At 35.5% G+C, this 12,605-nt stretch overlaps 1 protein-coding gene across 2 annotated transcripts in view; it reads left to right on the top strand.

Annotated features, from left to right (window-relative positions):
* The window catches only part of LOC121407416 (thyrotropin-releasing hormone receptor-like), a 106,220-nt gene that overhangs the window by 49,539 nt on the left and 44,076 nt on the right, over positions 1–12,605 (top strand). The gene's annotated exons all lie outside the window — the stretch shown is intronic.

Raw genomic sequence — 12,605 nt, 5'->3', positions numbered from 1 at the left:
TTCTCTCCCCAAATGTCATTACATCCCAACTGGTTTGGACAAAACAAACTAATGATTTCAAACAAGAAAGTAACATGCACTGGAGACTCCTTACTTTGTTTGTACAGGTTGATATATTGAATGCGATTCTTGCGGACGTGGGTATGATAGATGCGATTGATGAGGAATAAAACCGCCGACTTTCTGGTTGAAAAGTGGAGAATTACCGCCCTTTCACACGGTAAAAAATCGCAATTTGAATGATGAATACAAAACATGAATATAGGGTGTCCCGTTATAAGATCTAAATCACAATTTTCCCGTTTGTGCTTCGCGCTCGTACTGTATAGGTGTACACCTAATCCTGTTCATGATAACAAAAAGTGCTTAGAATGTCTTTTTTTTAGGTCGGAATGTCCAAACTTTTCAGCTTGGGCTAGCATGATTTGATTGTTGAAATATGTATCGTCTTCATGGCAAACTGTAAACAGCCCTTAAAAGGCCACTTTTCGATCAGGCCAGATCGTCTGTTTAAAAATTCTACTCACGCTTCGCGCTAGTAGTAATTATGTATCTGCATACAAATCTACATACAAACATTGCCCAGAATGTTCAATTTTCAGGACAAAATGCATAAAATTTCCAAAGATTTTAGCCTGCGCTTTGCGCTCGCACAATTTGAATAGGCCTTATGAGATAATTATATATTTATGCTGTTTGATAAGAATATATATAAGAAGTGACTTTCAGGACTAACCCCTTCAAAGAAACAAAAATCAAATTTGAGCGGCCAATCGGGGAAAATATGGGTGATCAATTTTTTTATCCCCCCCCCCATGGGTGAAAGCTGGATTCGCCCCTGAGTACGTGTGTGTGTGTGATTTATTCCACCATCGCCATCGCTTTCATTTATACCATCGACCCCTCTCATACTCTTTTCTTCTCTCTCTACCTCGACCGCAATATTTGTTACATTTTTTAATGTGAAAGGAATTTTCGATGGGTGACCATACATTGTGTCGACAGCCAACGTTACAACTTGCCATTGGTCTTTAAAAAAAAGGAGAAAACGCGGTATTTTTAAAAACCGCAAATACCTTCTTTTTTTTCGATTCGCGTGACAGAATATTTCGAGACGAGCAAGGCATTAATGATGTGAGGGGATGTGAGGGCGAGCATGTATTGTGTGCGTAGAGGGGTATACAAGTGGTGGGTGGGTGTGTGTTGTGTGTAAATGTGGGAATGTTGTTATGATGAGGGTGACGGATGGTGTGTGGGTGTGGGTGCGTGTAAACAAAATGTGACTGCTTGAAGGTAGAGATTAGACAGAAAATGGGATAACAAACAATTACAAAAGACCAGCTGTTTATCATAACTAGAGAAAATGTGAAGGCGATGACGCTTGGGAGAGAAAGAGGGGGGGGGGGGGGTAGGTGAGGAGAGGGAACTGTTATATACACATAATTTCATACAAATAAAAAAAACTTTTTTTCAATGAACGCAAGTGATCAAGCGAGATTAGAAACGAACGGGTATATAAATTTATGGTGTCAAGATACAGTCATTCAGGAAGATAGAACCACGAAGAGAAGGACAATGTGAGAGAGAGAGAGCTAGAAGAGGGGTTGGATAGATTGAGAAAGGAATGAGATATTGCCTATACAAACACTCCTTTATCTCAAGAGGTTGTATCGTGATGACTTCATGTTTTCATCCTCTCGACAGCTCCAGACCCATCCTTGGCAGCCTGTGATCAAGGGATTTGACCGTGGAAAATCTTCGAATGTTTTTTCCTAATACCACTCTGCAATGCTGTCTTCTGAAGACAGCAAACGTATACTACCCACCCACCGTCATTAAGACGCCATTCTTTGTCGATAACTCTTCGAGATTTGTTGCTGTCAAAGGTTTTAATCTTGAATTGCAAAGTTGGATGAGAGATGCTCGATCAATTTACGAAAATCCATATCGCGTGCATTCAGTTTAAGTCTTTATCCGCTGGGCACAATATCCACCGCTCATGGAAGATACACTGTAAAAATGAAGTGCTAATTTAGTACTTACAGTGCTTGTATAGTGACTGCACTACGAATGCTGAGTTTCTCCTTCACATTTAAACTGGAAAATCAGCACTCGTAGTGCAATTACTATACAAATTAGCACTTCATTTTTTACAGTGTTTACTCATTAAAACGGTTTAATCATTTGTTTTCTTCATCGCTGTGTTTGGCATATTTGAAAGAAGCAAGAAATTTTTTTAAATAGTTTATATTGTGCCTAGTTTCTAAAGAAGCAAGACACATTTTCAGTTTATGTTGTCCTTGGTTTCAAAAGTGGTTTATCTGATGTAAATTCCTTCGTACTTCCTAATCATTTTGTGCTTGGCTCATCTTGGATTCGCATGTTGCAACATTGTCTGTTTTGATTAATTTCAGATGAGTTAACACTTACATCTAAAGTTTAAATGATATGATTTTACAGGTACTTCTTATCAAAATGTCCAAGTGACATAGTTACAACATTGCGCTTTGAAACCTCCGTATAAAGCGCCCTACAAATGTTACTATTATTATTATCATTATTATTATTTTGTCTCCATTCACTTCTAACATGTCCATTATTCCTTAGTTCCAGATAGTTTGTTCTCAGTAGAATGGTTGCTTTGTGTGCAACTAGTCCTGGAAATCATGGAAATCTGATTCTGAGCTGATTTTCGACGCTGCCTAGCTGCCTATTCATCATTCTGTTAGATATTTACCTCCTAAATGATTTTTTTTGTATGAGTACTTGTCATGCTAATTCAAACTATACGTAGTTGATAGGTGTACGTACGTATGCCTACCGTGCTTATGTTTGCTTAAATCATCATAATATTTGGAGGAAAAAAAACATGGAGGGTAATGTCTAAGTTTCTTTTACCATGTTCATCTCAAAAGTTCTCTTTCATGTTGGTTTGTTCATTCGGGTGTTGTTCATTGTGCTATTTTGATTTGATTTTGCGCTGTCTTAATGGCGCACATGCTCCCTAAAGACATTTAGATGTCATGTTTGCTAGGAGGTCTTTGCAATATTCCATTGTTTTAATTAAATGACGGCAGGACAGCCATGACTAATGTATTAAGAGCATTTCCATAAGGAATAGGCCTACACGTTTATTTTTAAAGTTTGAATCGAAAATTGATTTAACCCAAATAATTCAAAAGCAAGCTTGGGAAGCAATGCCCCAGCCACATGAATGGAAATGAGTCTAAACAAACATGTTCGGTGTGAATTCTGTTAGGTTTGGTGTGACTGTGCCATAGGTTACCAGGAGCCAGACCATTTCGAGTCCTCTCTTAGAGATTTTGAATGATGGATATACATGTTCAAAATATAAGGCCGATTTCTAATGATCAACTGTCATCATCGACTGTTTCTTTCCGACATGGTGTGTAGAAAGAGGGGGGGGGGGATTGGACACTTGCACTGGATAAAACTTACGAGAAAAGAAGAGGAAAAGGACAAAAGGGAAAAGGGGGTGTATCATGACATTATTTCTTTAATATGATGTCGAAATTTATCACAAATCGAGTTTTCATTTTAAGACGGTCAAACTATTCAATGGCTCGCGAGTTTCGTAGTCGTGTGTTTGCCCAATACGCCACATTGTGGTCATAATAATATATATATATATATATATATATATATAGGGTGTGTGTGGGGAGGGTGAGGATATGCATGGGTATTGAGCTTATTACGCAACTGGTTTTACACTGTTTAAAACAACACCTGATTTTACAGAAAAAAAGAGAAGATTTTGCAAAAAGCAATAACAGAATCATTCTGTAGATTCATAAAACAGGAATTTTCTGCAATTTAACAGAACAGGTCCGCTTAAAAAGGGAAAAATTGTGTTTTATTTAAGGAAATTTGTAAGATTTCATACAGCAAATACCAATTTCCTGTAAGATTACCCAATCTGGTAAGATTACAGGTGTTCTCGAGACTGCTGCAGGAACTTCTTTTATTTTAAGGATAAATTTTCTAACAGTGTACTAGAGCCCCTTCACCTTCCCCGTCCCCCTCAGACCTCCTGTTACAGCCGTATGAATCCATTGGTAGTGATCTCGAGAACTATTTTCTAATGTCAATATTACCTAATGAGTTGTTCGAGAACATTATCATTTGAAATTGGCACTTTCATCTCAATATCGAATGATGTTGAATTTAAAACCGTCATCACGATGATATTTCTTTCGTCCTGGACTTCCATCAGGGCACGTGATGGAATCTTTTACGAGTCGCTTACGGCTAACTTCAGCGACGTCTGGGAGTTGACATAGGTTTTGTTTTAATTCGATCATTGTTTAATGCTTTATTTCTTTTTTTTTTGGTTGATGTACTCCAATACAAACATGTTAATCTCATTCATTGCCGAAGAATTTGTCATGTGGGATTTCAAACAACTTATCCTAGACGATCCCATGTAACATAAGTTAGCTCCCTTTGGCGTCTTGGAATAAAATCGAAACATATTTCTAAGAGACAAGATACGAAATGGCTTGGCGGCCGAATCATTTAGAGAAATACAGTATAATCTATTCGCCTGCGATTGGATCGTATTAGCAGTATAATGAAAATTCATTTCTTATTACGCACGTCCATGTCATGACGTCATCATATCATTTTTATCTCGTACCATAGTACCATATGTAAACATAAAATGGAGGAACTTGTGTCTTGTAGAAGATTTCCACGGTGAACTGAATGGAAGAAATTGTGACGAATGCGGTGAGGATGAATGGAGTATGCAAATTTTCAGTCTAGTAGATATTGATAGCTGTTTGTTATTGTTTGATGAATGTTTCTCTGATGTATGAGCCATTTTTTGATACCACTACAATTACTGAATGCTTTACTCTTAAGTACTACAAAATATGATGGAAATGACCTCGAGTTCGAATGAATGGTAGAGTGGTTTGGAATTTTGCTCACATAGATACAAAGCCTTTGACGCTTTTTTGTGTGTTTTAAATAGCACAATTGCTCCACATAAACACCCTTTTTTAATGTTTACACCGTTTAAGTACACCTTCCTGCAAATTTTGTTGAAAATTACATGGATTTTGAATATAAAGGTGCATCATTTATTGTACTTTTCAGATTTGTTATAAAAATGTCAACCTTTTGAGATAATGTTTTTGCAATCTTTCACACCAGCTGAAAGAGATGAAGGTGCTGCTACAAGCCTTAAAAGGGCAAACAAATAGCTATATAAATAAGATCCAACTTATAATACAATAATGAACTAAAGGATAAAATTTGCTGAAATTTACATGGATCTTGACTTAGTAGTAGCTGTTTAACATCGCTGTAGTGATCTCTTTGGGACTTCAAATGCCAATTCTTTTGAATGTGCAATTCTCTGAATTTCCAATTCTCTGAACTTCAGTTAAACCCACGTTATTTTTTGCCTATTTGAAATACTCAGCTCTTTTGAAGTCATGGAAAATGACATGGATTTCATTTTAATTGTGGAACGTCCTTAAATATCGGACAACATGGACAAGCAACAATGGGGAAGCACTTTTTTCTCGAGAAAGTAAAACCAAATATTCGCAGTTGCATTAGACTTTTGCCATAAAGAAAACTATGGAAAATAAGTTAAGCCATTGAATATAACACCGTTATGATATAGGGTTTAGATACATTGAGAGTATAGAAAAGTAGATTTCACGAGTTTTAGCCGATAGACTGCATTTTAGTTGCTATATGTCAGATCGCTGGTCTAAAGCAATAAACATTTATATGCGCTGTCTTCATTGATCTTAGGCCTGTATTTGGCTCTGTTAACATGACTCTGCTGCTAACAAGCTCCAGTATATTGGCTGTTCTGATAAAATACTAAGATGATTTTATTTTTTTTTTTTGAATACTAGGTCGCAATGTGTCCAATAAAATAAATCTATTTCCGGGAAAGAAAGTATGTCTATCGGAGTACTACAAGGATCCATATTATGTCCGCTGCTCTTTCTGGTCCGAATTAACGACTTGCCTTATGTAATAATGTACGGTCAAGTTACAATGTACCGACGACATTATCAGGATCCGATATATAGATACAAATACAAACAAAATATACATCATGCACATTAACAAATATACAAGTCAAATATAATTACAAATCAACTGCAAATAAATTATTTTTAAAAAATGTACAATAGTAATAACAAAATGTTGTTTGGAAATGAATAATGTGTCTAAGCGCTTGCAGATTTATTGTTGTACTCCCCGGTCATCTGTCACTCCCGTACACAGCGGATGCACATCCTCCCCTCCCTGCGGAGTATTCCAGCCAAGTCACCAGTGGGGTGAACTGAATGCTGAATGAGGCACACACAATGTCATCGGTCGGTTTGGAGGCTACATCATGGCTGTATATGACTGTACCTTTATGAATACATGGTTTAGTTACAGACACTGTATTTGATGCAATGGACAGACTACACCTATCTCTTTCTAGGTTCCATGCCGAGACTAATAAAAAGAAATCATCAAAGGTGATAGTCTAAATTGAATTTCTCGAAAAAGCTGACCAAAGTGTGTAGAAGATGAAAAGCTGTGTCGTGGTAGCACTTTATCATTGTGATTCTGATGATAGCCATATATGCCTTTCAAGATTATTATTTTTCGTTTACCGATATTTATTTTCGAACATTCTTCTTGGAATCATATTCGAGAATTGGAACGGCATAGTTCTACTACCATAATCAAACACTGAGAATATTGAGATTTCAGATTAGACACTGAAAAGTTTATTGTACCTGTTTATCAGTAAACATTATCATATCAATTAATTTATCTGTTATCCAATACAATGATAATAACAATTTACAAGTTCAGTTATGAATTCAGTTATGAATACATAGAAAAGCAAGGAATAGGAACCAGAAAATAGCATGAGTGTTAGTCAGGTCTGGCCCCTTCTAGTTTACGCAGATACAAACATATTTCTTAAATTGTTAGTTAAGAATAAACAATTGTGAGTCTACTAAATATATTCTGTAATATATAAACAATGCCTACATAACAATTAAACCAAAACTAACAGTATTTACATATGAACGATATATAACAAAAATACCGTATAGATAACAAAAATTCATTTTTACAACAGATGTTCAACAACAGCTTTACGAAAACTTGATGGTTTCTTTCTGTTTTTGATTAGGAGCTCATTCCAAGAAGTTGTGCCTACATACAGTACATGAGATAAACACTCCTTCACAAGCTTTTCCTAATCTTTGGTACATACAGACGCCCATCTTCCTTTTACCTTGTATTATATCTATGTTTGATTAGTGAACAATATTGTAGCAGTGAATGTGGCAATTTGTATGAATTAGATCATACATAAAACTACAGATAGATAATCTATACAGTTGAAAATGTCAAGTATCTTAAGATGATTTTCAAAATGTCTGTACATGTAGATCAAATTGCCTAATTTATCCCGTCTTTAATCGTCATAGCTTATGCTGTCATGTCTTCATTCTTGATATCCTGTGAACGAAATTCATTTCCAAAGTCTTGGTAATTATTGTAATTATGGAAATTTGACTTTAGAAAAATAAAAATGGTTCGTTTTAATTCCTTTTCTTATTAATTCGTTTTTCTAGCAACTTAACGTGATCTTTTTAGCATCTTTCATTCACTTTTATTCCACACTTCTCCCAAACATACATCATTTTCATTAACATCGCTTTAAGATTTTAGGTGCAACATCGCACACAGCATGGCATAACGTATCATAATCATGGCAGGGGGGGGGTCAATGATTTTAACCAATAGAAAATCACCAATGGTCTCAAAAATGTATTAAACGTTTCTCTCGGCTCGACATAGATGGCAACGAATTTGTATCAACAAAAGGAACGGGGGAAGAAAAAAAAACCGATATGATGGTTCGAGAAGCATGTCGCAATTTTCCTGCAGATCCTCACGTAATTCATGTTGGGTGATCAATGACTAGTGCAATTTGCTTTTAAGTGGAACTTACTGTAGCGCTTGTAACCCTAGTCTAGATCTAGACGTCAGTACTTATTTGTTTGTAAAACCCTACATCAGTCCTCTCTCTTTTCACCTTCTCTTACTATTAGTAGGAGAAGGTGAAAAGAGAGAGGACTGATGTAGGGTTTTACTAGCAAATAATTACTAACGTCTAGATTTAGACTACCCTTCCCCCGGTGGAGCATCTTGGAAAGAGGAAGAAAATATAAAACTGATGAAAAGGATGCCGGCTTTGTTTTCCTTGGGGTCGATCATTTTCAATATTCCGGCGCATTTTAGCCTATTGACATGATTGGGGTGAACCCCAACGACATCATGAAATTAAAAAAATGTAGTTGAATAAATTACTCATTTCGCATTTAGGATAATTAGAGAACAGATCAAATTAAACTGACCGGTGCTATTTCGAAACCGGTTCGAATGACTTTTAATCAGTAATTTCGAAATTCACTTTGGTAGTGCCTTGATTACATTTTCCTTGTTTCTTTTGTAGTTTCTCTTCTATTCTTGGGTCCTCATGAAGGTTCCATTGCGACTGAACCTAATATATATTGTCCCGATGAAATGAAAGAAATAAAACTTTTTGAGTCATATAACTTGGTTTATCTTTAACCAACAATCTAGTTCTAATGTGCGCTATGCTATACAGAAACGAATTAACCTTATTGTATGTATATACATGTGGTAGCTTCACAAATTGATGCGCTATCTCCTCTCCAAAGCGAACGCCATTTTAGCAAATTTATTTGAGTAAAACCGTCCCCGCCTTATTGTTATAATGGAAAGACATCACATTCGAATAATGACAACCAATGGCTCTATTGCAATTAAAGGCCAAATAACTCTTGACTTCGAGTCGCTATTGATAAAAGCATACGCATTGAGCAATCTTGTTTAGTGCACAATTTTTTTTCTTGCGTAAAATTGCATTTTTTCGGTTTGGTTTTATTTCTATTTTCTTTTTTACTCTTTCTCTTGTCTATACAAAGCCAAGTATCTATGGGAACACATATTGATGTCAAGATGGTTTGATACAGTATAAGTATTTCTTGCAGAACTTAATAATTTTATTCATACAATTATATTATGTGATTAATTACTGACAAACGAGTTGAAAGTTGTTTGAATACAAAATAATGTTTACAAATATTATTATTAAAAATAATTATGAACGCATACAATCTAACTGAGATTCCGTTTTTTCTTATATATATACTTTTGTATAAAAACCACCTTTATATCATAAAATCCAATCCCAAGCACAAATCGCGATGTAAAACCAAAGGATACCTTTGAAAAAAAAATACAGCCCGAAACATAAACAAACACATATATTTTAAATTCACTGTTTGCTGTCGTCATCCCCCACAGTGATATAAATATATATTTTTGGAGTACGGTTCAGTCGAAATCCCAGTGAACAAGGGAGATGAAGATGTATCGATCGAAAGAGCTATCGTCTTACCGATCGACGCCTGTTGTTTTTCCCAGTCCAAACGAACCATATGTTCTCGTTAAAATGCTGAATTGACACTGCGATATTTCGAAATCAAAATCGATCCACTTTGGATACATGGCTATCCGCAATTATCTCGTTTTGATGCTAGCTGTTCATCTTCGGTTAACGCAATAATCAATGTTTGAATACAATGTCATTGCTATTATCTTGTTCCCACTATTTGGGGTTTTTTTTTAACGCGTTCGGAAGCAAAGTTCATATGATATTCTGCATTAAATATCTCGTTGCTAAGAGCTGTATTTTCATTATCATGCATTATACATTACGAGTATTTTGAAGAAAAAACAAATCTAGATCTCCAGTGGCCACTCGAACTATGGATTTTATTTTGATATAAAAAATTATTTTCTAAATCACAAAAAGACACGAATTCGAACCCTTAAGCTTTATTCAGAAATTCAAGGATTTAATATCGGAGTTTTTGTCACGAATTTCAAATCCAGTTCATGAATTCCGAATTTAGAGTGTGGTTGGTAGAAATGCTAGGAAATCTATCCCGTCTGGCCTCTGCCATTATTAGCACCCCAAATCCTGACTTTAGTTGTATGACAAGCTTTTTGTTCCCTCACATCAAAAGGAAAACGACACTGCGATAAAATCAAACAGACAAATGTGGATTTTACAGATAGATTTCGACAGATTGCTTTCCTTGGCTTCAGTCTTTATTACTGGTAATTCTTCTGTAAATTGTAAAAGCATCCCAACTCAACAGACAATGGGGGTAGTGTGTAAGGAAGGTAAATCAAAACATCATCTTAACCTTGAGGTCTTTGATTCCAGTCAGGAGAGAGGATGATTTTTTTTCAAAGAGTGATCCTGTCTCCACTAGTTTGATAATTATTGTGAACACGAACGATTAGATTTAATTTCATAAAATGAGAAGTGGCAGACACGTCTTTTGGGGTATAAATTGAAAGTAGTGTTGGAAGTGATGTTTTTGTAACGATTCCGGAATGTCCAAGGTGGCACGTACTCACGGTGATAGGTACATCAGAGGTAGGTAGGGTCCGAGTACGGGCAAATAACGGTTACTTTGTACATTTTTTTTTGTCTCTGCCCTTTCCATGTTTTGCCTTACCAAATACATAGACGGGAAAATTGAAAATTACATAACCAAAATGTTAAGAATATCAAGTATCAATATTAGCAATTCGTTATGCCATATCGTGGTCAGTGGCATAACAATAGTCAGGTAATGCCATGGTCACATTTGTTCTACGGCGGCCGTACGGCGAGTCGAAAACAGCCGTTTTAACATTTTTTTGTCCAACTACAAATAGGTGGTTCGAATCGAAATTGATAAAACGGCTGTTTTCGACTCGCCGTACGGCCGTCGTAGAACAAATGTGACCATGGTATAAGGCGCGGGTGGAGCAAAGTTCCAAAAAGATGTTACCAATTGCATTTATGTATTGGGGTGTCATTTCTGAAAGACATACCGATTGTATAAACACACATGTAATTATTAACTTCTTTTGATTTTACTCGAGACGAAACACTCATAATTACAATGGTCACGCATTCATATAGTGCGATATGTCACAGTCGCCGTAAGCGTTGAATAAACTGTTGTGTGTTGGACTTACTACTTTATATCCTCTATAATCATGACAATGTATTTATCTAAAGTGTTTTTATGTATTTTTTTATCGCTGACAATTCTCCATGAATGCAATTAAGGTAGCAACCCATTTGTAAAGGGGGATCATATGAAATCTGTATACGGTAATAGAAATACTTTGTTGGCTTCTCTTACAAGGGGTAAATATTCGGAAAGCATTGTGCAATAAAGTTGTTTTTCCAAATAAGTGCCCCCCCCCCTGTTGCTGAAAGCGAAATGGGAAAATATAGAAACAAAGAGAGCCACTAGCATGAAATATAGTGACAGGGAATAAGATAGATGAAGTTTGAGGCTCATCAGAAAAAGAAAGGCAAAGAAACTGAAATGGGAGAGAAAGAGATAAAAAATGAAAGAAAATTGATAAATAGACATGTAGATAAACAGAAGAAGGTACGTGGTTTATAGTGAAATAATACATATAAACAAATGGATATACACAGTAAAAACGCTGTCTAAGATTTTATATAACGTTGTTTACTATATGAACCTTACAGTAGTTGTTTAAAAGTTTAAACAATCATGTTTAGTTCATTGAAGATTATATATTGAAAATTAAACTGTGTTGTTTAAGATTTTAAACACGTGTTTAAACTGTTTAAACAATTACTGTAAGGTTCATATAGTAAACAGCGTTGTATAAAAAAAATTAATAGCGTTTTTACTGTGTATAGATAAAAAAATATGGATATATACAGATAAACAGATTGATATATAGATAAACATAGATACAGAATGTATCATTGATAGTTAGGTAATTATATAAATAGACAGATGGGTATAGGTACAGATGAAAATATAGATAGATAGATAGATAGATAGATAGATAGAGTAGATACATTGATAAAAGATAGATAGATAATAGATAGATAGAAGAAAGATAGATAGATAGATAGATATATAAGAAGAAAGATAGATAGATTAATAGATAGATAGATAGAAGAAAGATAGATAGATATAGATAGATAGATAGATATATAGAGTAGATACATTGATAAAAGATAGGTAGATGGATGGTTGAGAGCAAATTAGGGCGGGTAATGGTAGCGAGCCAACTCTCATGCATTTTGATTTGTTTACAGCGGAACATGACCGAGGTCTTTTTTCCCTGAATGAATTCAGTTCACATTCAAAGTTTATTATATCATCCAACAAAGCATTGATAACATAACTCACAGATAGAAGCGCTTGGAGAATACCAAAATTCAATCGATACCTCCTTCCCCTCCCTCATCTTCTGCCTCCTCCCGTACCCCCCCCCCCACACTTAACCATGCCCGCCACCCTCCCCAATCCTTGATTATCAGACCGGTATAATGATTTGAAGAATGTGAAAGAAATGAAAGAGTGTGCTTATGATAACTATGCATCCATTTCGGTTCATGCCACTTTAGAATAGGCAGAATAAAAGGCATATATCTTTAAATAAATATCAAATTA

Source organism: Lytechinus variegatus, chromosome 2, assembly GCF_018143015.1.
Source record: "Lytechinus variegatus isolate NC3 chromosome 2, Lvar_3.0, whole genome shotgun sequence".
In the NCBI taxonomy this organism is placed as follows: Eukaryota; Metazoa; Echinodermata; class Echinoidea; order Temnopleuroida; family Toxopneustidae; genus Lytechinus; species Lytechinus variegatus.
This window is presented reverse-complemented; position numbering and strand designations above follow the sequence as displayed.